Source organism: Bubalus bubalis, chromosome X, assembly GCF_019923935.1.
Source record: "Bubalus bubalis isolate 160015118507 breed Murrah chromosome X, NDDB_SH_1, whole genome shotgun sequence".
Taxonomy (NCBI): Eukaryota; Metazoa; Chordata; class Mammalia; order Artiodactyla; family Bovidae; genus Bubalus; species Bubalus bubalis.
Window position 1 is genome coordinate 93,096,179 of NC_059181.1, and position 24,777 is coordinate 93,120,955.

Sequence of the window (24,777 nt, forward strand, 5' to 3'; positions counted from 1 at the left end):
CCCCAAGTGTTCTCCACTGTCCGGAATACACAAAGAGATTCACAGAGTTGGGTAGAGAATAGAAGGGGGAGGGAGGAGATAGAGGCGACCTGGTGGAGAAAAAGGAGAGTCCAAAGCCAGAGAGAGCAGTCAAGCCAGTAATTTCGCTCCCAAGTAAAAATGGGTACTGAAGATTTGGTTCTTAAAGGTACAAAATTGATAACAAATACCAAAAAACAAAGATTAAAAATCTAGAGTAGAGGTTGGATTTTCAAAAATACAATATTAAAGAAAAAAAAGTCACAAAAATTATAAAATATATATATATATGAAATTTGCTTAAAATAGGGTCTCTTTTTTTTGCAAAGTAATAGTAGGTTATAAAAATTAAAAACTAAAGGAGTAATAGAGGATTAAAAATTTTTTTTTAATTAAAGAATGATATTAAAAATAGTAAAAATATATCTAGGACTTTCTCTGCTGTTGTGGGCAGTGTGGGGTCAGTTCATTTTCGGATAGTTCCTTGATCTGGCTTATATTTCTCAAGATCTATAGGCCCCTTCCTATATGTAGTCGGTACTAACTACAGGGTTTTAATCTACTGCACCTGTCACTTCCAAGGAGGTTCCCTCTGTTTTAGCTTCTTCTGTTTGCTGGTCTCTTCAGTGTCTATTTTCCACCCTGACACAAGGGGGCAGTGGTGGACACTTTTTTAGGCTCACTTGTTCAGTTGTGCTGTGGGGAGGGAGGGACTCTTTGCCACCCCATGGACTGCAGCCTACCAGGCTCCTCCGTCCATGGGATTTTCCAGGCAAGAGTCCTGGAGTGGGGTGCCATCGCCTCCTCCAAGTAGAAGATGAAGCAGTGCTCAAGCGAGAGAGCATAACAGATCCTGTGCAGTTACTAAGCTGAGAAACTAGATGTACTGTTCCTGAACTCAGTCTTAGACACTGCACCAGAAAACTCTGGGCCAGATACTGGGTTATAGCCCCTGGCTTGTCTAGCCCTTCTATACTGCAGAATGGATTAATACTTCTATTGCTCCTCTCTGGTTTATTGCCTTTTATTTTCAAAGGACAGATTCTCAGAACCCTTTTGATGATCTTCAGATCATTTGGACACTTTCTAAGAAATGATGCTGTTAAGACACTGGCTTCCCAGGTGACACTAGTGGTAAGGAATCCCGCTGCCAGTGTAGGAGATGCAAGAGAAGAGGATTCGATGCCTGGGTTGGGAAGATCCTCTGGAGAAAGAAATGGCAACCCACTCCAATATTCTTGTCTAGACACTAAAGAGAGTAACTGGTTCTTTGGGAGATTTCAAACAGCCCTTTTGCAGATATTATCCCATGTATCCTAATTCAAACCCTGTGGGGGGACAGGAATGAGGATGATCCCTGTTTCACAGATAGAAGAACCAAGACCCAGAGGTAAAGTGATAAGTCACATGAGTTAGAAATTCAACCACCATTATCCCAAGTACCCATAGAGAGTTAGAATTTTGGTCATTTTTCTGAGATGGAGTACCTACAGTGGAAAGACCCTTCTAACTAAAAGGTCAGAAGATGTATCTGTTCTTAGCTCTGATAACAACTCACTCTGTGGCCTTGGGTCCCTGGTGCAATGTCTGTATTTGTAAATTGAACTAGGACTGTGGTTTTTAAGGCCATTTTAAACTCTAAGATACTGTTATTTTAGGACTCTTAGCTTGAGTTCCACTCATCCCACTGGATTTCCTTTCAGAGTGTAAACATTTGATTTTTTCCTCCCTTGACAGGGGCATCTTTCATGTTCTGGACCTGATGAAAATGGACATGGTGAACTATATTATCCAGAGCCTCTGACCCTACCTGAAGGAACAGTCTATCCTTTATGAATGAACTAAATTCCAAAAACTCCTCAACAAGCAACCCAGTATGGTCAAAATTTAAAGACAGAAGAGGGGGAGATTTGACTTTGGGTATGATTTCTTACAGTGATAGGGTATTTTCTGTTTTTAAATAGTTTCTCCCTATTGGGCAGGTGGCTAGGACATGGGGTAGGAAGAAGGAACATTTCTCCACGACAAAAGATGTACAAAATAATTTATTTATTGAGGAAGAATATATTCTCAAGCCTTAGTTTTCAAGCCTTGGTGTTTCAAGATATTTACTTATCCTTTCTATGTCATAGATCTCCTTGATTGCACCACAAAATGGCTAACAAAATTCAAGTTCTCCTGACTCTCCCAGCTCTTCCAGCATGGCCCGTTCATTTCCAAATTGGGCAGTGGACAACCCACAACTTCCCATTTCCACAATGGTGTTATACCAGGGATACCTGAACCTTCTTCTCTGGGATCTTGACAGTAAAGAGTTTCCCGAGGTAGGAACATACGTTAGAATATTTCCTTTTTGTTTTGTATTCAATACCTTTACTAGAACACTCTTCTGACAGCTTGCTTTTCCCTGCCTCACCAGAGTCTGCTGATGAATAGAATCTGGCTGCAGGACATGGAGTCCCAGTTGAAGCAGTTAACCATTCTGGCCTCAGTCTTGCTAGTGGATGGAAGTTTCTCTGGACATGTTTTATTCAGCTCGACTGAATTTGTGAATAAACTGAAACACATAAACAAAGCCCTGACAGACGAATTTAACTCCAGGTAAACTTCATAGAGGCATCCCTGGTGGCTCAGTGGTAAAGAATCTGCCTGCCAATGCAGGAGACTCAGGTTTGATCTTTGAGTTAGGAAGATCTCCTGGAGTAGGAAATGGCAACCCACTCCAGTGTTCTTGCCTGGAGAATCCCGAGGATTGAGGAGCCTGGTGGGCTACAGTCCATAGGATTGCAAGCATCAGACACAACTTAGCGACTAAATAACATGGACAAAAAACTACCTAGATCTTTCTCTGAGTTGAAAATAATATGTGGGGGTTGGAACTTAGGCAGTTAATGTATTACTGCCTTATTCTTTATCATAAACCACACAAAAGACCTTGGGCATCATCTGCAAAGGTTGTTGGTGTCTTTTGATAAATTGTATTAAAGTTTGTGATGGAAACAAAACCTATTTCCAAGGAGGTGAGTGTGGAAACTAGTTTTCTATGAATGATTCAGTACTGTGTTTGCTTAAAATGAGTTATTATGTACTTAAATAAGTGACACTGGATTTGTGTATGCATAACCAGAAGTTGATCACTTGGTCAATAATATGTATCCATAATTTGCTTCATGCAGGGCACTGCAGCTAATGTACAAAGAAGAACTGGAGGTTCTGATCTCAATATATTTACAATTCAAGTGGTGAACTAGGGAAAACAACTACAGAAAATGCCTAAGAAATCTTAAAACAGAATTTAAATAAAGTTTATGGGACTAAAGAACAATGAGTAGATCCAAGAATGGAACTGAACCCTTGTCCGATTTGTTTCAATTAAAGTGGAGAATAGTATGAATTAGTTAATATGTATGAATTAGTTGACACCTTAAGGGTAACAATAAAATGATTTCAAACACTGTGTCCTCTGTTAGTGGTGCAGAACTGGAATTCTTTTGTGAGTGGACCTGGCTTCTGGTGTTGGACTCTCTGGGCTTTGCTCCTATGCCAAGGCCACTCTGCTTTCTGTCCTTCATTATCTAGGCCTAAATAGGCTATGGTGAGTGTGAGTGAACAAATGTCTCAGAAAATCCACAAATACCTCAAAGATATGGGCCTAACTGCCCTGAGTAGTGAAAAGAAAGAGTTTTTTATAGGCCAACTTCAGATCATTGCCAGGAAAGAGAACTGTTTGTAACATCATTGTTAAGAGTCATATGGTGGTGGTGATGGGGAAGGGTGGCAAGAATGTGGAAGGTGAGAAGGTGGATACAAGACTGGAAGTCAGTTGTGAAGCCATTCAAAGCTGGAATGATCATTGGGAAAGTCTTTTGGCTTTAGTTTCCCTATGTATAATGCACATAATTGAAGTAAATCTCTTTCAGTTTGAAGAGTGAACATATGGTTTTAAGGTCAGCTAGGATGTGTAACTTGCAGGTGCTAGTACTGAGTGATTCTTGGTCATTCTCTAACTATAACCCAAGGCCTGTGATGGGAAACGCTTTCTCTATCCTATGCTTTAAGTTACCATGATGGTCCCTACTTCCCTCTAAGGAACTGATGCTAATTTAGGCCACAGGATATATTCCATGCTAGAATGGAAGCAGTGAACTTGACCGCCTTGCTTCTAATTTTTCTACCTTGACAGAGTCTGATTTGGCTCTGTAGACCCAGAGTTGGTACACTGGCTGCAATGTGTGTCCTTAGAATTTCAAGTACAATGTCTAGGATCCTCTAGTTAGGTCATGCACACCTGGAGCTCACTTAGCACCACATTAACATTATAAACACCCAGAAACTTATTGGCTGGACATCTTTGAATAATGCATTGTCTTTGGGAGCTTGAGAGCATTCCTTCTTCCAAAAGAAAAGAAAGAAATCTCATTAATATGATTTACCTAAATGAGTGGGTAGGTCAGTGAAAATCTCAGTTACTTTAAATGTTGGCTAACAGAGAGTGCAAGGGCATTGTGAATTTCTTCTGAAAACTCTTTGATCTTTCCAACTCTTTTCTTGCTAGCAGATCAGTGGATCCACTTGTTTCTCATAGGTTGTTTGGTTCTCTACTAGACCTCTCTGCTGTCCTTATTCTCATCAAGGGGGAGTTGACAAAACTAGGTTGGAAGCTTTTCAGTCTGATGTGTCACAATCAGCAGGTATTTAGCCCCTATTATGATGAAATCCTTAAAGATATCATCCCTCCAGCTCAGGCACAAGAAACAGAAGTGGAGTCTATCTGATAGTTCCAGACCACAGTCTGGCAACAGGGACCCAGGAGAGAGGGCTAAGTATATTCCTGGGATGACATCACCTGTGCCCAGCAGAGTAGCCTCTTCCTCACTTCAACCTGGACTCAGGGCTGCAGGATTCCAGCATGTAAATACAAACTAGCCCAGCCCCCTTCATAATAAACTTCTGTGCTGCAAGAAAACCTCAGTTCCTTCTGTGTTGCAACTGAACCCAGGTTTTGTGCCCTTATCCCCTATTATCTGAGAACCAGTGATCCCTCAGTTCTCCTTCACTGGCTGATCATTCTTCAGGATGCTGGCTTGAGCAGGCATCAGGGCATCGGCTGCTAGCATTGTTTCCTCCAATGGAAAATGATTTCCTTGAGGGCTGTGAAAACTTTCTGTGGAATTTTTTCAAACTATGAGTTCTGGAAGTATAAGGGCTTCTAGAGGTTGGGAATACACTGAGTTGCAAATCAGGGGAAGACATAGAATCCTATTTCCAGTATCACATTCTCCCTATAATTTTATTTTATTTTTTTTATTTTTTATTTATTTATTTTTTCTTCCTATAATTTTAAAACTGCAGTAATAGTAAGAGCCCCCACATCCTGTTCTGGCTTGGGGGGCATGAAGCAGTATGCAAAATTGAGGACTGGATGAAAGTCAATATTGTCTGCCAACAAGCATTCATTTGAGGATAGTTCTCAGCCTCAATGGGCACACGCTCTCTCTCTTTCTCTCTTTAGTGATCCTGGGGGTAAGTTTTAGACTCTCTCAAACCAATTCCAAATGCAAGCACTTAGGTCACAGACACTTGTTTCAAGTTCATCTCTGGTTCCATTCTGTAGCTAAATCTTCTACTGTCACATTTCTAGGCTTAGAACACTTTTATCTTCTTGAGATAAATGACCTGGGTATTCAAGAGTGGGACAACCACTGTGTTTCTGCCCACTTGCAATCTAAGCCTCTAACTCCCAGATTGTGATTGTCAACTCATTTGGCATCACAAATGACAGATGTCCTAGATTCACAAATATCTGGGCTTGTTTTATTCAATTGTAGATATTCACCCTATCATTTGAACTTTGTGTGGATCACAACAAACAGTTTAAAATTCTTAAAGAGATGGGAATAACAGACCACCTGACCTTCCTCCTGAGAAATCTGTATGCAGGTCAAGAAGCAAGAGTTAGAACCAGACATGGAACAACTGACTGGTTCCAAACCAGTAAAGGAGTACGTCAAAGCTGTATATTGTCACCCTGCTTATTAAACTTATATGCAGAGTACATCATGAGAAATGCTGGAATGGATGAAGCACAAGCTGGAATCAAGATTGCTGGGAGAAATATCAATAACCTCATATATGCAGTTGACACCTCACTTATGGCAGAAAGCGAAGAACTAAAGAGCCTCTTGATGAAAGTGAAAGAAGAGAGTGAAAAAGTTGGCTTAAAACTCAACATTCAGAAAACTAAGATCATGGCATCTAGTCCCATTGCTTCACAGAAAATAGATGGGGAAACAGTGGAAACAGTGACAGACTTTATTTTTGGGGGCTCCAAAGTCACTGCAGATGGTGGCTGTAGCCATGAAATTAAAAGATACTTGCTCCTTGGAAGAGAAGTTATGACCAACCTAGACAGCATATTAAAAAGCAGAGATATTACTTTGTCAACAAAGGTCCATCTAGTCAAAGCTGTGGTTTCTCCAGTAGTCATGTATGGATGTGAGAGCTGGATTATAAAGAAAGCTGAGCACTGAAGAATTGATGCTTTTGAACTGTGGTGTTGGAGAAGACTATTGAGAGTCCCTTGGACTGCAAGGAGATTCAACCAGTCCATCCTAAAGGAGATCAGTCCTGGTTGTTCTTTGGAAGGACTGATGCTGAAGCTGAAACTCCAATACTTTGGTCACCTGATGCGAAGAACTGACTCCTTTGAAGAGACCCTGATGCTGGGAAAGATCTAAGGCAGAAGGAGAAGGGGATGACAGAGGATGATATGGTTGGATGGCATCACCGACTCATGGACATTAGTTTGAGTAAACTCCGGGATTTGGTGATGGACAGGGAGTCCTGGCGTGCTCCAGTCCATGGGGTTGCAAAGAGTTGGACATGGTGACTAAGTGACTGAAATGAACTGAAGTGACCCTATCATTTACAGGCCAACTACAATAGACCACCAGCAATCTAGGAATGTAGGGGGAAAATTAGCTCACCTTTGGACTTTTTTGAAATGGACAGGAGAAAATAAAAATTCACTTGTGGGATATTATAACTGGATGGGGGGAAAATGTCCTCACCATTTCAGGGAATGGGAAGAGCTGAGTATAATTTACTTAATCCAAGAATAATAACAGATGGGATCTGGGTTCCATTAGTCCCAGGGTAATTTTTCTAGAAGATGGATCCCAGGTGGTTGCTATAGCTACTTGAATAGAGTGATATCTTTATTGACAGAATATAAGGCACACAGAGGAAGGAGCCTGGCAGGCTATAGTCCATGGGGTCACAAAGAGTCAGGCATGACTGAGTGACTGAGCAAGGTACAGAGGGAAGCTGGGGAATGGATCATTCAAGGGTTCTAGTCTTGTGACTTAGTTTTAGGAAAGAGACACTGGCTGGTTAATGTGTATTTTATAAACAGGCTGTGAATTTTGTCTGGCTGGATTTTCTAATCTGATTTGCCATTATTAAATACATTTTAAAAATCTTCATTTTGGAGTCCTGATTGTTTTATATAAAAATGTACTCTGAAGGGATCCCTGTGGAAATGACTGTTGGTGGCAGGAGTGTTGGTGGATACAGACATTAGACTGAAATGAAATTTTGCTTTATAGTTTACAATTGAAATTTGGTATAATTGATTTCTTTGAGATTCTGAGTTAGTTTTATATCTCCACATGGAGGAGAGAGAAATCTTAAACAGGGAAAGATAGCTCCATTCAATCCTGCTCACCATTTAAGGGGAAAATATATACATATATACACACCCTGAAATGGTGAGGACATTTTCCCCCATCCAGTTATAATATCCCACAAGTGAATTTTTATTTTCTTCTGTCCATTTCAAACAAGTCCAAAGGTGAGTATGTGTGTATGTGTTTCAGCTCTTCTTCAACTCAAGCTAAAGAAAAAGCCCAGAAATGTGCAAAGATGTTCCTTTAACTCACTTAACCAGAGTAAACATACAAAAAACAGAAACATGGTGTCTGACCCTTGAATACTTACGTCATTTCTCTCAAGAAAAATGAAGTGTTCTCATCCTCAAAATGTGACAAAAAATTGGTTCAGGTGTAGGACGGGACCTGTATTCACAGGCGGATACTTTACCAGTGATCCACCTGGATTGGCAGTATGTGCACACGATTAAATATTTACTTAAAATTAATTAAATTTACTAAAATTAAATTAAATTTACTAAAATTAAATTAAATTTACTAAAAATTAATTAAATAAAAGCCACATCCATCGAGTCAGTGATGCCATCCAGCAATCTCATCCTCTGTCGTCCCCTTCTCCTCCTGCCCCCAATCCCTCCCAGCATCACAGTCTTTTCCAGTGAGTCAACTCTTCACATGAGGTGGCCAAAGTACTGGAGTTTCAGCTTTAGCATCATTCCTTCCAAAGAAATCCCAGGGCTGATCTCCTTTAGAATGGACTGGTTGGATCTCCTTGCAGTCCAAGGGACTCTCAAGAGTCTTCTCCAACACCACAGTTCAAAAGCATCAATTCTTCGGTGCTCAGCCTTCTTCACAGTCCAACTCTCACATCCATACTTGACCACAGGAAAAACCATAGCCTTGACTAGCAGGACCTTTGTTGGCAAAGTAATGTCTCTGCTTTTGAATATGCTATCTAGGTTGGTCATAACTTTCCTTCCAAGGAGTAAGTGTCTTTTAATTTCATGGCTGCAGTCACCATCTGTAGTGATTTTGCAGCCCAGAAAAATAAAGTCTGACACTGTTTCCACTGTTTCCCCATCTATTTCCCAGGAAGTGGTGGGACCGGATGCCATGATCTTCGTTTTCTGAATGTTGAGCTTTAAGCCAACTTTTTCACTCTCCACTTTCACTTTTATCAAGAGGCTTTTCAGTTCCTCTTCACTTTCTGCCATAAGGGTGGTGTCATCTGCATATCTGAGGTTATTGATATTTCTCCCAGCAATCTTGATTCCAGCTTGTGTTTCTTCCAGCCCAGCATTTCTCATGATGTACTCTGCATAGAAGTTAAATAAACAGGGTGACAGTATACAGCCTTGATGAACTCCTTTTCCTATTTGGAACCAGCCTGTTGTTCCATGTCCAATTCTAACTGTTGCTTCCTGACCTGCATACAAATTTCTCAAGAGGCAGATCAGGTGGTCTGGTATTCCGATCTCTTGCAGAATTTTCCACAGTTTATTGTGATCCACACAGTCAAAGGCGTTGGCATAGTCAATAAAGCAGAAATAGATGTTTTTCTGGAACTCTCTTGCTTTTTCCATGATCCAGAGGATGTTGGCAATTTGATCTCTGGTTCCTCTGCCTTTTCTAAAACCAGCTTGAACATCAGGAAGTTCACAGGTCACATATTGCTGAAGCCTGGCTTGGAGAATTTTGACCATTACTTTACTAGCGTGTGAGATGAGTGCAATTGTGCGGTAGTTTGAGCATTCTGTGGCATTGCCTTTCTTTGGGATTGGAATAAAAACTGACCTTTTCCAGTCGTGTGGCCACTGCTGAGTTTTCCAAATTTGCTGGCATATTGAGTGCAGCACTTTCACAGCATCGTCTTTCAGGATTTGCAATAGCTCAACTGGAATTCCATCACCTCCACTAGCTTTGTTTGTATATGGTTTTATTTATTCCTCCTTTGTTTATTTCCAGTCTATGTTTCCAGCTCTAGTGCAGGATGCTTGCCTAGAAAATTCCATGGATAGAGGAGCCTGGTGGGTTATAGTCCATGGGGTCACAAAGAGTTGGACACAGCTGAGCACACATGCACAGGGCAGTGTGGCACGAGAAGCTCTAATGGGAGTTAGAACCTGTTTTGCTTTTTGTTTATCGTCTCTGGTTGAGTGAGTTAAGGGGACATCTTTGCACATTTCTGGACTTTTTGTTTAGGTTGAGGTGAAGCAGGGGTTAAAGAAGTCCTTTTGAGGATTGTTTGAAGCCACTGGACTAGATTATCTTGAAAGGTTTCTGGGTTATTTTCTTACAGTGGCTGTAAAAATTACCATGAACCTGGTGGCTTAAAATAACACACATTTATTCTCTTCTAGCCCCAGAGGTCAAGTACAAAATCAGCTTTACTAGGTGCAAACCAAGGTTTCTTAGCAAGGCCACTGTCCCTTTGGCAGGCTTTCTCTAGGGGAGAATTTCTTAAGTTGCCTTTTTAACATCTAGAGCTGCATTATTATAGTCCTTGCCTTGTGACCCATTCATCCATCATCCAAGCCAACAGCATAGTATCTTGCTTCAGTCATAACACTGCCCTCCTTCTTCTGTGTCACATGTCCTTCTCCTTTCCTCTTTATAAGGACTATTACATCTAGGGCTCACCAAGCTAGTCTCCTGGTGGCTCAGATGGTGAAGAATCTACCTACAATGCAGGAGACCTGGGTTCGATCCTTGGGTCAGGAAGATCCCCTGGAGAAGGGATTGGCTACCCACTCCAGTATTCTTGCCTGGAGAATTTCATGAGCAGAGGAGCCTGGCGGGCTATACTCATGGGGTCACAAAGAGTTGGACACGACTGAGTGAGTAACTTTCACTTTTCGCTTTCAAGATAGTCTCCCCATCTCAAGATCCTTAACTTAATCACATATGCAAAGTCCCTTTTGCCAAATCAGATAACATTCACAGATTTCAGGCACTAGGGCATGGATATCCTTAGAGGTCATTGTTCAGCAGACAACAGTCTGTCTTCTGACCCCTGCAAAGATTCAAATCCATCCATCATGCAAAACACATTCATCTCATCCCAATATCCCCCAAAGTCTCAACGTATTACATATAAAGTCCAGAATCTCACCTGTAAATCATTTAACCAGATATGTGAGAAACTGGGTATGATTCTCCCTGTGACAAAAATTTTTCCCATCAGTGGGTCTGTGAACTAGTAAAAAAGTTACCTCTTCCCAAATTACAGTAGTGGGGTAGGTATAGGATGATAGTTACAGACATTCCCACTTCAAATGGGAGAAAATGAAGAAAAGAGTTATTGATTCCAAGCAATCTTGAAATCCAACCAGGTAAACTCCACCAGGCTACAAGGCCTGGAAATCATCTTCTGTTCCTGGAGATTCTGGCCTTTGTGCCTGAGGGTCTATACTTCACATCGAAGATTCTGTACTCAGAATCATCCTTCCATTTTTCTTGAATGATACTACATGTTAGCAGCTGAGTACTTTTTATCAATTTGTTTCCTGCATTTTGGGGAATCTAACACCCTTTTTCATTTATATGCTGAAAATTTGCTTATAAAACATGTCCTTAATATTTTTTTAAAAATAATTCACCATTCTTTATCAGATACTTTTTGCATGGATAGACAAGATCTACTTAACTTCACTTTAATTTTTTAAAATAAATTTGTAGCATAGTTGAAAGCTTTTTCAGTCATATAGCTATTTTTTAATTCCTTTGATGATATCTATACCATGCCTCCAATGTACACAACCGACCTACTTGGTGCTGAAGAAGATGAGGAAGATGAAATCCTGCTGCAGACCTGGATATAGAGCTGTAAAAAATGGTAGTGTGTGAGGTCCAGGAAGAAGCACTGGAAAGGCGTGACCTCTGAGGAGAGAAGGGACTTAACAAGAACAGAATTAAGAAATTAGTGTCTTTTAATTAATTAATTTATTTATTGGACGTATGCTGCAACATGCGGGATCTTAGTTCCCCAAGAACTAAGGGAATCCACCCTAAGACCTGCTGCACTGGAAGTGCAGAGTCCTAACCAACCACTGAACGGCCAGGGAAATCCCACAAATAGAATTAAGTCAGAGGCATTTTCTATGGTGTCTTCTTTAAGCCAAATAAGCATTCAGTTATTCACAAGTTGTATAATTTTTGCATTTAAAAAATCAATGAGAACTCCACTGGTTCTCCAGTGGTTAGGACTCAGTGCTTTCCCTTCCCTAGGCTGGGTTCAATCTCTGGTTGAGGAACTAAGATCCTGCAGTGCAAGCTGCGTGGTCCCCACGCACCCATCCCCAAATAATCAATGAATAAATTTAAACAGTTTCTGTACTACCAAAAAAAGGAAACGTGTTAAAAGTAAATATTATAGACTTTATGCTACTATGCTTGGCCAAAGAAGAGCTTTACTAATCAGTAGAGAAGTGGTTGCTACTGCCCCCTTGCTACTACTAATTGGATGGGTGGTTTAGTGAGGCACTGGGATCGGCTCCGCCAGGGTCTGCCCAAAGCCCTGGCTGAGCATTAAGACAGTGGAACTTGACTATCTACATAGCTGAACCTGCAGGAGGATCATTAACGCGGTTCTGAGAGCCTGGAGGCCTCTCCAGGAGGCTCTCCAGCCTGCCCCCATGCGGAACGGGAAGGGGGCACGGAGGCGACCGGAGGCCGGTCCGCGCGTTTGCAAGGACCCGGCGCCTAGGCGGCTGGCAGTCGGGCCGTGGTCTTCTGAAAGGGACGACAGAAGAGATGGCGTGAAGTGATTGGGTGGGAAGGCAGCTCCTCGCCTTCCCCTTCGCCCGTCTTCCTCTCGTGCCTACACCCGGGACACCCCGAACCCTGTCTGGGGGGCCGAGGCGAGGCCCGCCCCGCATCCCGCGAAGTCGTCTCTGGCGTGTCTTTCCTGCCTGACCTCCCTGCCAGGTCCCTCGAGGTTATGTTCGAGAGTTCCGTGGGGTCTAGCACCGCCCCCCCCTCCACGCGCCTTCGTCTCTGGGGCCAGTTACAACACCCCGTTCCCCCCACCCCCGTCGCTACCGACCAGCGTAGAGCCTCTAGCGTGTTTCTGGCTATGCGGCGGGGTGGAGACGGCTCCCCTGTGCGTTCCGCTTGCTTGCACGTCGCCCAGCGCCTCTCCCCGCCCTCTGCATCTCGGGCCTCCCCTCTGTCGGTCCAGCTCTTTCTCGCTTTCCTGTGTGGCCCTTCTAGCTTATGCCCCGCTGCCCATTGGAGTTTCCCTTCCGCCCTCGGTGGCTGGGAGGGTGCCTGAGACCTGGGTGCAGGGAGGGCCCCGGGGTTTAGGAAAGAGAAGGGGCGATCGGGGAGCCAGGGTGTTCTGCCTGCTTTCCAGGGGACTGGGGTTGTCCTCGGGCGGCAGTCGAACAGCACCCAGCGATCCCGAGTCACGGGCCCATAGCACCGAAGCCTGAAGCCTGCGTGCCCCAGGTGGTCGCGAATGGAGTATGGTGGTCCAAGCCCGGCGGCAGCCGTGGGGCGCTCTGCCCCCGCTTTGCTGCCTCGCTTTTCGCAGGTACCTAGCCTGTCCTAGGGTGGAGGTTTAAAAACTCCTGGGGAGGTCTCCCGTCCTCCCTGGGGTCCGGCCCGTGGGAAGTCAGGCAGTCTCTTCTTCCCCGGATTCCCTCCGCCCCAAGGGGCCATGGCGCCGCTGAGCGCCACGGTCACCCCGGCTGAGGCAGTCGGGTGGGAGCTACCCGGTGGCAGTTCGCTTGGCTGAGGCCGCTTGTTCTGCTGGTGCCACCGGCCTCCTTGGACGGAGGCGGAAATCTGCCTCCGCACTCCCCCCACCCGCCCAGCGCCTATGGAGTGTCCTTCAGTTCAGTTCGGTTCAGTTCAGTCCTCCTCTTTGCGACCCCATGAATCACAGCATGCCAGGCCTCCCTGTCCATCACCAACTCCTGGAGTTCACTCAAACTGATGTCCATCAAGTCGGTGATGCCCTCCAGCCATCTCATCCTCTGTTGTCCCCTTCTCCTCCTGCCCTCAATCCCTCCCAGCATCAGGGTCTTTTACAATGAGTCAACTCTTCACATGAGGTGGCCAAAGTATTGGAGTTTCAGCTTTAGCATCAGTCCTTTCAATGAACACCCAGGACTGACCTCCTTTAGGATGGAGTGTCCTAGACAGACCCTGATGGTTGGTGACTGATGTCCCATCTGGAAACTTTTCAGATCATCAGGTCTGCTGTTTCCCTCTGGCTTGGCCTGCCAGAGGAACCCTCCTGGGCGAATGTGCCTCACCAGCAGGGGGTCTCTCCTTGGAGTGGGAGGGGGCCTGAAATAAAAACCAAACTGGTAGGACTCTTAGAAGTGGATCACTCTGCTCCAGCATCCATGAAGAATGCTGTGAGAATTAATGTGAATTGCAGGATGCAGTGATCATTCATACTTCTGTTGCACTTGTGGTCCTGGGCCTCCTCCAGCTGCTAGGCCTATCTGAGTGTGGCTTGCTGATCCAAGTCCCCCTCCACCTTCCACTACATGCATGCCCCCCCCCACCCCCGCCCCCGCCAGGTTTGCGCTGATGGGGATGTCCTCGCAGGGCCTCCAGGCCCTCCTTCCCCCTAAGTATAGACATAGTGGCCCACGCCTTGAGGTAGATGCCTGCCCCCATGCGTGACGGGAAGGAGGGAAGGAGGCGTCTGTAGGCGGTCCACGCGCTTGAGGAGACCCAGCGCCTGGGCTGCCGGCAGTAGGGTTGGTGGCCTTCTGAAAGGGACGACAGTGAGAAGGGGTGTAGTGAAGCAGTCGGGTTGGAAGGCAGCTCCTCGCTTCTCCCCCGCCCGTCTCCTTCGTGCGCCTACTCCCTGGACACCGTGAACCCCGTCTGGCCGTTCCAGGTGACGCCCGCCCCGCGTTCCGCGACGTCGTCTCTGGCGTGTCTCTCCCATCCAACCTCCCTGTCACGTCCTTCGAGGTTAGGTCCGAGGGTTCCGTGGGGCCAAGTACCTCCATGCTCCTTCGTCTCTGTGGCCAGTTACGACACCTCCTCCCCACCCCGACCCCGGTTGTGACCGACCAGCGCGTAGCGCGTAGCCTCCTGCGCGTCTGGCGCAGAGCCTCAGGGCTACGCGGCGAGGCTGAGGCTGCTCCCCTGAAGGGGTGGCTTGCCTGCCTGTAGCCCAGCGCCTCTCTCCGCCCTCTGCGCCTCAGGCCTCTCCTCCGTCGTTAGGCAATTTCTCGCCCTCCCCGCGTGTGGCCCTGCTCGCTTGCGCCCAGCTTCTGGTTGAAGCCTCCCCTTCCGCCCTCGGTGGCTGGGAGGGTGCCTGAGACGTGGGGAGGGTCCCAGGGTTTGGGAAAGAGAAGGGGCGATCAGGGAGCCAGGGGTTTCTGCCTGCTTTCCAGGGGACTGGGGTTGTCTTCGGGCGGCGGTCGACTAGCGCCCAGGGATCCCTAGTCACTGGCCCATAGCGCCTAAGCCTGCGTGCCCCAGGCGGTCTGTAGCTGGAGCGTGGTGGTCCAAGTCAGGGTGGCGGCTGTGGGGCGCTCCGCCCCTGCTTTGTCTGCCTCGCCTTTTGCAGTCACCAAGCCTGTCCTGGGGCGGAAGTTTAAAGACTCCTGGAGAGGCCGCCCGTCCGCCTTGCGGTTGGGCCCACGGGTAGTCAGCAGACTGGTCTCTTCCCCAGATTCCACCGCCCCAAGGGGCCTTGGCGCCCCCTGGCGCCACGGTCACCACGGCTGAAGCAGTAGGGAGGGGGCTCCCGGCGGCTGTTGGCTTGGCCACAGCCCCTTGTTCCCCTGCTTGCGACCCTCGTCCTGGAGGGAGGAGGAAAACCCCTCCGCGCCCCCCCCCCCACCTCGCCCCAGCGCCAATGCAGTGTCAGAGGCTGCCCCTGCTGGTCCCTGCCTGGTGCCCCATCTGGAAATGTCCAGACCATCAGGTCTGCTGTTTCCTTCCTGGGCATCCTCCTGGGTGAATGTGCCTCACCAGGGGCGGGTCTCTCTTGGGATGGGAGAGGGGCTGAAATAAAAACCAAACTGGTAGGGCCCTTAGCAGTGGATCACTCTGCTCCAGCATCTATGAAGAATGGTGTGAGAATTAATGTGAATTGCAGGATGCAGTGATCATTCACACTTCCTTTGCCCTGGGGTTGGGGCCCTGGGGTTCTTCCAGCTGCTAGGCTTATCTGAATGTGGCTTGCTAATCAAAGGCCTGTGCACCCTGCTACCCCAGTGTTGCTCTGCTGGGGGTGTCCTCTCAGGGCCTCCAGGCCCTCCATCCCCCTAAGTGCAGACATGGTGGCCCTTGCCTTTGTGGAAGATGCCTGGGTATGCTGCCCACGAGAGAGAAGATAGGAAGACAGTTACATAGAGGCCCTGGCTGTGGCCTCTGTGATCGGCCCCCCTCGGCAGCTTCACGTGCTTCAAGCAGTCTTTGGGTGAGCCCCTCTGGGATGTCCAGCATGGGGAACATCTTGCACTTCCCGTGGTGCATGTGGCGCCAATCTGAAGGTGGTCCCCGCCCTGCTATTGGCCTAGTCGGGCTTTCCCCACTCCTCTGTGGCCCTCTCCCCACTGTTTTTTCAACTACTAACTGGGGACTTCCCAGGCTGGAGGTGGGGGCGTGCTTCCCTGATAGGGGGAGGAGGCTTCCCTCTTAGGGAACCTGACGACTAAGTGGTAAAGAATCAGCTTGCAATGCAGAAGACCCGGGTTAGATCCTTCCTTCCACTGGGAAGAGGCCCTGGAGAAGGAAATGGCAACCCACTCCAGTATTGCCTGGGAAATCCCATGGACAACAGAGCCTGGCAGGGCTACTGCCCATGGGGTCCAAAAGAGTCCGACATGGCTGAGTGACTAAATATGCCATGACATAAATGTGACAAAGTAGACAAGAGATCAACAAATAATACACCTAAAAAGGAAAATACCTCTACAATAAACCTCTAGACAGATGCCAAATCACATTAGCTTAAAAAATGAAAATTAGGAGACATAATAAGTGAGAAAGTCAGTTTGAAGAAAATTTTATGTGATAGTAACTTTTAAAAATAATATACAAACATCCTGAATACTTTAAAGTATTTTAGGTAGGTAAGCACATTGAGTGAGTGAGTGAAGTCGCTCAGTCGTGTCCGACTCTTTGCGACCCCATGGGTTGTAGCTTACCAGGCTCCTCTGTCCATGGGATTTTCCAGGCAATAGTCCTGGAGTGGGTTGCCATTTCCTTCTCCAGGGGATCTTCCCAACCTAGGAATCGAACCCAGGTCTCCCGCATTGTAGACAGACGCTTAACCATCTGAGCCACCAGGGAAGAACCAAGGACAAATACATTTGGAAAGTTTGTACCAATCTAGTAAATACTGGATACCTAAGAGTCACGGTGATGGAATCATATAGATGGAAGATGCAGAATGATTTTATTTTCTAAATACACATTTAGAGTGTTTAATATTCTGTAATTAGCAAAATCTGATGAGTGAAACACTAGAAAATATATAATAATAAATTGACCAAACATTCACATGTATTTTTAGGTTTTCTTGAAGGTTTAATTCAGTGTGTGTGTAATTTTTGTCTTACACTTCCATCATCTAAAATGTTCACAACTCCTGTGCAGATTTCTCTTTAGCTCATTCAGGAGATGGATTTCTTCTCTTAGGTCACAGAGACTCAAGAAGAATTTGCTGTTAGGAGACAGAAAACTCCAGAAAGTTCTGCCTGATGCCCTGTCTTCACTCCCTCTCCCTTGCTAAGTAAGCTGGTCTGAGACTTCCAGAGTTCCAATTCTGTCTCTGACAAACAGGGAACATCGATCTACATTGTCCACATTTTTCAAAAGGAAGCAGCATGACTTTTCCCCCTACTATTATTTCAGTGACCACTAAACTCTGCTTCCTATGTCCTTTATGCTTTCTATTTCTGTCCCTGGTATGCCCTCCCTGGAATGGGCTGAACTGTCATGCAGCTACTTTCAGTTCTTTTTGCAACTTTGATCGTCCTTCAGAAAAATCCCATAATATGGCAGTGGGAGTTTATTAAAAACTATCCATGGTGATATCATGTTCATTCAGTAGAGCTCAGTCCCAGTGTCTGCATCTCCGTGCAGCATCTGAATGACTCCTGACAAAATCTTATATTTCATTAAGCTTCAGCAGCCTGAGAGAGGGCCAGGACCTGGTGATTCTGCATATCAGAGTCCTGATCAGAACACGAGAAGGAGGAGAATATGAAGCAGGAGGCACAGGGCCTGGCATGCAGCAGGCCCCAGAGTTCCCTGGATTTGTAAATCCAAGTAACTGGGCCCCACGCCTCCTGATTCTAGCTAATTGCTTCTGCATGGGTGGCTCGGTTTCTAAGGGTTCTCTCAGTGTTACACTGGTAGCAAAGTGAGGGTGGGGGGAGGGCAGTAAGAACTGGGAGCTCAGTCTCCTCTGGCCCCTAGGGCTGTCCTCTCTCTCTTTGGAAAAGGAACTTCTTTTGAGGACTCATCTTTCTTATGTGGCCCTGACAAGGTGATTTGGGGGCTACTCTTGGTTTCCTTGACTGTTTGCCTATCCCTCAAACTCTCCTCACACTCTGTGAAGTCATGGTCACTGCCCACAAGCCAAACTGGATGAGTCAGTCACCATGAGGTCTTGACTTTAGGACCCTATATGGTAGGTGGGATTGAGGGATCCTCCCCACCCCAACCCACAGGACACCCAGTGGACTCCCCTTCACACAGACGATGGTGGTACAACGGCTCAGGTTGATTGTTTTTCACTCTTCTAAGGATGTGGGTTGAGTGAGCCCTAAGACATATGCCATGATTACATGTGATGAACCTCTCCTCTTGTGGCTAAGTCATGGCTGATGTAGAATCCTCCCTCTGCTGAAGGGGAAAGGCTCTAATCATGTGATTCCTTGAGTCTTGCAGAACTCTAGGTTCCTAACTACTCCTTCAAAATCTCTGCACTAAAAGACTTGACTAAACTCAAGCATGGCTTCTAGCAGTTTAAGGCTATGTCCTAGAGATAATCCCAGCCCCGCCTCCTCAGCTTTAATTGTATCCTTGAAAAACCTCAATGCTAACAATAGAATTTGCTGTTTGTTCCATCTAAAACTTGGTAGTAGACAGATATTCCCCAGTACTCACTCTTTGAGCAATTAGATATCTTACAGTTATAATCCTTTCTCTTCGATTTGGGATAAAAACATTGCCTCAAGGACCTGAGAGGCATCTCTGTGAAGTGCAAACATTCAGGGAGATAACCCTCTCTGTTGTTCCCAGTCCCTATTGAAGGATAAGGGCCTAACTTCAGTGAGGACATTGTTTCAATTTACACCACTGCTTCCTGTCATGAATACAAGAGAAGACTATTTCTCTTCCAGATAAGTGAAAGAGTGAAAGTGTTACTCTTACAGTCAGGTACAACTCTTTGCAACCTCATGGACTGTAGCCTGCCAGGTTTCTCCGTCCATGGATTTCTCCAGGCAAGAATACTGGACTGTGTAGTCATTCTGTTCTCCAGGGGATCTTCCCAACCCAGAGATCAAACTCAGGCCCCCCCCACATTGCAAGCAGATTCTTTACCATCTGAGCCACCAGGGAAGCCCCACATAAGTGCTAATTAGCAAATCCAAGTAGCTGCATCATAGGAACTAAGCCCCTACTCCACCCACATTCAAACACTCCTCAGTGACTTTCCCTTAGCATTCACCCATCTATAAAAATGTCTCCAGTCTTCTTTTCGGGGATTCAAGTTCAGTTCACACTGGACAGTTTACAAGTTCAGTTCACAGTGGGCTTCCTTCCTATATGCTGTTGTTCAGTTGCTCAATCGTGTCCAACTCTTTGCAACTAGTGCTTTGCCTTGTTTGCCTTTGATACCTCTCAGGATAAATATTTGGAGAGAGGGGAGGTAACTGGCATGGAGAATGTTGGAAATCTTGAGATTCATAATTGGATGAGGGAAGGGCAGAGAAACCACCCTTACCTTTGAATCCTCACATGAACCATTCAGGGTCTACTGTATTACTCTCATTGAAGTTTCTTGACACTTGATTTATGACCAAGCATATTCTGGAATGTTCCAGTCCCAGTTGTTATATGTAGTGTTCTACTCTGAATTAATTTTATCACTCATGTTGTTCAAAACTTCTCCATCTAACTGATTTTTTTTTTTTTTTGGTCTGTTTTACTTGTAATTCAGTGAGCTGTTAAAATTCCTCACTGTGACTGTGTATTTGTTTATTTCACCATTTACTTCTGTCAATTTTTGCTGCATGTATTTTGACTCCTATGATAAGAAGTGCATAAATTTGAATTGCTTTATTAATATATTCTTATAAAATCAAACCTTTTATAATTATGAAATGCCTCTTTTCTACATCATAATTTCCTTAAACTATTTCTCTCATTGATGTGGTTATAACAATTTGATATCTTTTATTACTTTTGTATATTTCTCAAACATGATCTTTTCAAATACTTCTCTGTTCTTCTCTTTCTTGAACTCCAATGCAATGTGTATTAGATTTATTCACCTCTCCTTTAACTCTCATCTACTCTCTTTCGGTACTTTCTATCATTATGTCTCTCCAGGTTACAGTCTGTACAGTTTCTTTAGACCTATATTTCATTTTTCTAATTCTTCTTTCAAGTAGGAAAATTATCTTTGAGCTTTGAACCACAGCACAAAATATTCAGGGTATATTTTATTATGCCTCTAGAGTATTAAATGGACTGGAATGGGTGAATTTAACTCAGATGACCATTATATCTACTACTGTGGGCAGGAATCCCTTAGAAGAAATGGAGTAGCCATCATGGTCAACAAAAGAGTCTGAAATGCAGTACTTGGATGCAATCTCAAAAAAACCAGAATGATCTCTGTTCGTTTCCATTCAATATCACAGTAATCCAAGCCTATGCCCCAATCAGTAACACTGAAGAAGCTGAAGTTGAACGGTTCTACGAAGACCTACAAGACCTTTTAGAACTAATACCCAAAAATGATGTCCTTTTCATTATAGGGGACTGGAATGCAAAAGTAGGAAGTCAAGAAACACCTGGAGTAACAGGCAAATTTGGCCTTGGAATATGGAATGAAGCAGGGCAAAGGCTAATAAAATTTTGCCAAGAGAAGGCACTGGTCATAGCAAACACCCTCTTCCAACAACACAAGAGAAGATTCTACACATGGACATCACCAGATGGTCAACACCGAAATCAGATTGATTATATTCTTTGCAGCCAAAGATAGAGAAGCTCTATACAGTCAGCAAAAACAAGACCAGGAGCTCACTGTGGCTCAGACCATGAACTCCTTATTGCCAAATTCAGACTTAAATTGAAGAAAATAGGGAAAACCACTAGATCATTCAGGTATGACCTAAATCAAATCCCTTATGACTGTACAGTGGAAGTGAGAAATAGATTTAAGGGACTAGATCTGATAGATAGAGTGCCTGATGAACTATGGACAGAGGTTCATGACATTGTACAGGAGACAGGGATCAAGACCATCCCCATGGAAAAGAAATGCAAAAAAGCAAAATGGCTGTCTGGGGAGGCCTTAAAAATAGCTGTGAAAAGAAGAGAAGCAAAAAGCAAAGGAGAAAAGGAAAGATATAAGCATCTGAATGCAGAGTTCCAAAGAATAGCAAGGAGAGATAAGAAAGCCTTCCTCAGCGATTAATGCAAAGAAATAGAGGAAAACAACAGAATTGGAAAGTCTAGAGATCTCTTCAAGAAAATTAGAGATACCAAGGGAACATTTCATACAAAGATGGGCTCGATAAAGGACAGATATGGTATGGACCTAACAGAAGCAGAAGATATTAAGAAGAGGTGGCAAGAATACACAGAAGAACTGTACAAAAAAGACCTTCATGACCCAGATAATCACGATGGTGTGATCACTCACCTAGAGCCAGACATTCTGGATTGTGAAGTCAAGTGGGCCTTGGAAAGCATCACTATGAACAAAGTTGGTGGAGGTGATGGAATTGCAGTTGAGCTATTTCAAATCCTGAAAGATGATGCTGTGAAAGTGCTGCACTCAATATGCCAGCAAATTTGGAAAACTCAGCAGTGGCCACAGGACTGGAAAAAGTCAATTTTCATTCCAATCCCAAAGAAAGGCAATGAGAAAGAATGCTCAAACTACCGCACAATTGCACTCATCTCACACGCTAGTAAAGTAATGCTCCAAATTCTCCAAGCCAGGCTTCAGCAATACGTGAACCGTGAACTTCCAGATGTTCAAGCCGGTTTTAGAAAAGGCAGAGGAACCAGAGACCAAATTACCAACATCCGCTGGATCATGGAAAAAGCAAGAGAGTTCCAGAAAAACATCTATTTCTGCTTTATTGACTATGCCAAAGCCTTTGACTGTGTGGATCACAATAAACTGTGGAAAATTCTTCAAGACATGGGAATACCAGACCACCTGACTTGCCTCTTGAGAAACCTGTATGCAGGTCAGGAAGCAACAGATAGAACTGGACATGGAACAACAGACTGGTTCCAAATAGGAAAAGGAGTACGTTGAGGCTGTATATTGTCACCCTGCTTATTTAACTTATATGCAGAGTACATCATGAGAAACGTTGGGCTGGAAGAAGCACAAGCTAGAATCAAGATTGCCAGGAGAAATGTCAATAACCTCAGATATGCAGATGACACCACCCTTATGGCAGAAAGTGAAGAGCAACTGAAAAGCCTCTTGATGAAAGTGAAAGAGGAGAGTGAAAATGTTGGCTTAAAGCTCAACATTCAGAAAACGAAGATCATGGCATCTGGTCCCACCACTTCATGGGAAATAGATAGGGAAACAGTGGAAACAGCATCAGACTTTATTTTGGGGGGGCTCCAAAATCACTGCAGATTGTGACTGCAGCCATGAAATTAAAAGACACTTACTCCTTGGAAGGAAAGTTATGACCAACCTAGATAGCATGTTGACATGTTGACAAAGGTCCGTCTAGTCAAGGCTATGGTTTTTCCAGTGATCATGTATGGATGTGAGAGTTGGACTGTGAAGAAAGCTGAGTGCCGAAGAATTGATGCTTTTGAACTGTGGTGTTGGAGAAGACTCTTGAGAGTCCCTTGGACTTCAAGGAGATCCAACCAGTCCATCCTAAAGGAGATCAGCCCTGGGTGTTCATTGGAAGGACTGATGCTAAAGCTGAAACTCCAGTACTTTGGCCACCTCATGCGAAGAGTTGACTCATTGGAAAAGACTCTGATGCTGGGAGGGATTGGGAGCAGGAGGAGAAGGGGATGACAGAGGATTAGATGGCTGGATGGCATCACCGACTCGATGGACATGAGTTTGAGTTAACTCCGGGAGTTGGTGATGGACAGGGAGGCCTGGCGTGCTGCAATTCATGGGGTCGCAAAGAGTCGGACACGACTGAGTGACTGAACTGAACTGAACAGAACTGAAGGGTTAGAGATGTTAAGTGAATGTTCTCAGGTGACCCAGCATGACAAAGGCAGAGCTCAAACTAACATATATCAGACCCTCAGCCCAAGTCCTTCCCACTGTACTTGCTTTCTCCTGGGCTATGGATCCTCCCAGTCTCTCATATCCTAGAAAATAAACTGTAGTGAGGTCTTCCAACATTTTTAGAACTGTACAATACTTCATTTTAGTTTTTAAAATTCAGAAAAGAGACACAGATGTAAAGAACAGACTTTTGGACTCTGTGGGAGAAGGCGAGAGTGGGATGATTTGAGAGAATAGCATTGAAACATGTGTATTATCATATGTGAAATAGATCGCCAGTCCAGGATTGATGCATGAGACAGGGTGCTCAGGGCTGGTGCACTGGGACGACCCTGAGGGATGGGATGAGGAGGGAGGTGGGAGGGAGGGTCAGGATGGGGAACACATGAACACCCATGGCTGATTCATGTAAATGTATGGCAAAAACCACCACAATATTGTAAAGTAATTAGTCTCCAATTAAAATAAATAAAAAAGAAAAAAATAAAAATCAGTGATTCTGCTTCATTAGGTATGATATTTTCCTAGGACTTTGTTCTGGCCTTTGGAGCATTTATGTATTGTTCCCAAATCAGATTACAATGATCAAGATATTTCATTTCCAAGAAGAGCAAACCCCAGCGTGTTTCCTCAGAGAAGCATGGGACTTGTTCGAAACAGTTTTGATATACATCTTTCATCCCACCAGGAGCGAGATGGACACACAGCAATGAGCGATGTCCACATGGGCCCCCTCAGTATGACTGCAACATGTCAGCAAGCAGAATAGATGACCAGACATTTAACACTTTCATTCTTTTCCTTTCTCCAACTTGGCAGAGGTGTTAGAAGAGATTGCAGGACAGGCCTCTCGGGGGACACTGCCCATCCCTCCCTGCACTCATCACATCATCCTGCCTGTCCTCCAGAGGAACCCCAGGTAGCCTGAGACAGGTGTGATTCCTCAGAGAAATATCCAACTCAGACAGGCACAGGGCCCATCAGGAGAGAAAGTGGTGATCATAGGGGCAGGCCAAAGACCCTCAGCCCCACACTGAGCCAGGACCAGTCCCTTTACTCCTTCTGGGGACGATCTATCTCTATGGCTCTTCTGTTTCCCATGGCCAAGTCTGAGTGAGCTCACACAGGTGACAAAGCTTCAACAAGCATCCAGTGACCCCTACTCCAACATGGGCATAGTTGGAGGAACAGTGCCTGGGCTGGGGAAGTTCAGTTCTGGGGAAGGGGAAGGAAAGGGCTGCAGCAGGGGCACCGCTTCCCCTTTCTTCTCCCTTCTCCTCTGACTCTTGCCATGGTAGAGCTTCCTTCTCTTCCCTTCCCTTCCCTTCTCTCTCTCTCTCTCCCTTGTCTCTACACCTCTATGTCTCATCTCTCCTCTCCTCCCTCCACTCTTTCTGTCTTCATCTTTCTCCCTCCTTCCTGAGCCCCACCACAACTCACCTCCCTCTCACAGCCTCCTGGGCCATCCCTGAGGTCTGTCTTGACTTGACAGAGTGCTGGACCTCCAGTGAGGTAGCAAAGCCCTGGCCTTCCGTCCCCTCACTCCCTCTTCTCTCCACAGCCTTCACTGGGTACTGGAGGAAAGAAAGCAGTGAGGGGAGGAAGGCCTGCAGATTGGATTTGAAGTGCTGG

The 24,777-nt window shown here is 45.2% G+C and overlaps 1 pseudogene; it reads left to right on the forward strand.

Annotated features, from left to right (window-relative positions):
* Positions 1-1,765: 1,765 nt before the first annotated feature.
* On the forward strand, positions 1,766-4,883 carry LOC112582038 (annotated as a pseudogene).
* Positions 4,884-24,777: the final 19,894 nt, after the last annotated feature.